Raw genomic sequence first — 1,939 nt, 5'->3', positions numbered from 1 at the left:
CACGAGGTTCAGGGTTGGGATCATGTACTACTTGCACAGACGTTCCCCTAGCCAGAGGACTGGTATCAGCAGTGAACAAACCTGAAGGAGCCGCCTCTCAGCTCTGAGACTGGCCACACGCGCCCGCTGAATCCCTTCGGCGTTGCAAGATGAGACCTTCTTGCGTGCCATAGCCTCCCTTAAATCCAGATCCTTTCCCTGGGAGAGAGCTGAGGTATCACCCACCAGGTTCCCGGGGGACAAGTACAGTGTCTGCCCTGAGTCTGTACCCATGGGAAGAGGATCACACTGGATAACCCCTTGCTGGACTGAGATCAGGCTGTGGTCAGACAGGAACTGACTCCAACAGTGAACAAGGTTTTAAGAGAGCATGGCACTCGCAGCAGTGATGTTGAGCTTCCATGAGTCAAGAGCACATTGTGGAGGAAGGCTCATGCCTCGCAGCTCCTAGAATGCTCTCAGTCATGGAAAAACAGTGCAAAAGGAGCATGCACAGAAAAGAAAAGAGGGACAAAGTTTAACTTTGAAGGAGGGAGGAAGTGCTGGTCTGTTAAAGCATTACCCTGGAATCAAGTGTCGCTGGTGACAAACGGGAAAGTATAACAGTACACAGAAGGATGTCGCAACTCTATGAGACTAAAAAACTGTGTAGTGCCAAGACTAACTGTGCCAATATAAAAGTAAGTCATTAAACACATGGCTAGAAAGAACAGTCCAATTTTTTTTGTTACACTTTTCTCTGTCATCGATTGCAAGAGCCTTTTGCTACCTGTGTTGGCTCAACTCTGATACCCAGGTGAAAGGTGGATGTGTCACCCCTGGAGCTAGTCTTCTGTGAAGTTTGAGTGGCAAAACTGAGGGTCTTAAAAACTGCTTTATTCTAGTGACTTCATATTCCACAATTCCTGTGCTATGTGTCAGTATGTGCAGCTTGCTTCCCTGAGTTTCTTTAGACCAAAGCCATTACCTTAGCATCTCACTGTACTGACATGTAATGCACTTAACATGGTGGCAAAAGAACTGTCCCTTGTGTTTATCACAGTGGCTCTCCTAGTCGCTTCTGTTCAACTGTACATCTATTTCCAGCAGCCTTCCACCAGAAAATATGCATCTGGAGGGAATGTTTTCCTCTGAAATCAGGCAGGTAAGTGCCTCATTGCCTGGCTGCCGCTAGCCCGAAGCAGAAGAGCATGCTAGTTCACCAGGTGCAGTGGCATGCCTGCTCCTCTGCTCACCCTTCCTGTGCCCAGGAAGATGCTGTGTATTGAGAGGCCTTCATTTTTAATCTTCAGTTCAGTTCAAATGCATTTTTTTGCTATGACATTTTCTATTTTTTAAATTTCTAGTAGTTGCAGTATTCTCATTTGGAAAAGGTTTTCTGAATAGTGGGAAGAAGAACAGGCTGTCTGCCTTCAGCTACAGCAGACTCTCATTGTAGAGCTGAATCAGAAAAGACAGAAATGGGGGTGAATGCAAGCACCAGAGAGTTCTCTGCAAGAGTAATGCTGACTGAGGATTTCAATCACTGGGAACATTGATTTGCATCTGGTAACATTCACCTCTAAGTACTTCTCTACAGATGTTACTAGATACAGCATGCTCATTCAGGAGCCTTAAATATGAGCCTTTAAAAGGCTGCAACAGAGATTTCTGTGATAATTGACGTAATGTAGCTTCGAAGCCTTTTTCCCCCACCCTGTTTTTCTTACCAAATGAAATATGGACTGAGTCACATTAACCATAATCAGACATAAGTCTGCAGGAGGAAGCAGTAAATGCTCCCTTGTTTAGCAACAGCTAGGACAACAGCCAGCCCACAAAGGTGCCTACCCAGGCAGGGCTCAGCAGAAAAAGTTACAAGCGCAGGGCTGGAGTACTGCCCTGCAACGTTTCAAGACCCACTGCCAGGACGGGGGGGGGGGGGGGGGGCGGGCGCGGG

This window comes from Haliaeetus leucocephalus, unplaced genomic scaffold, assembly GCF_000737465.1.
Source record: "Haliaeetus leucocephalus isolate CR32 unplaced genomic scaffold, Haliaeetus_leucocephalus-4.0 Scaffold450, whole genome shotgun sequence".
In the NCBI taxonomy this organism is placed as follows: Eukaryota; Metazoa; Chordata; class Aves; order Accipitriformes; family Accipitridae; genus Haliaeetus; species Haliaeetus leucocephalus.
Note: the sequence above shows the minus strand (reverse complement) of the source record.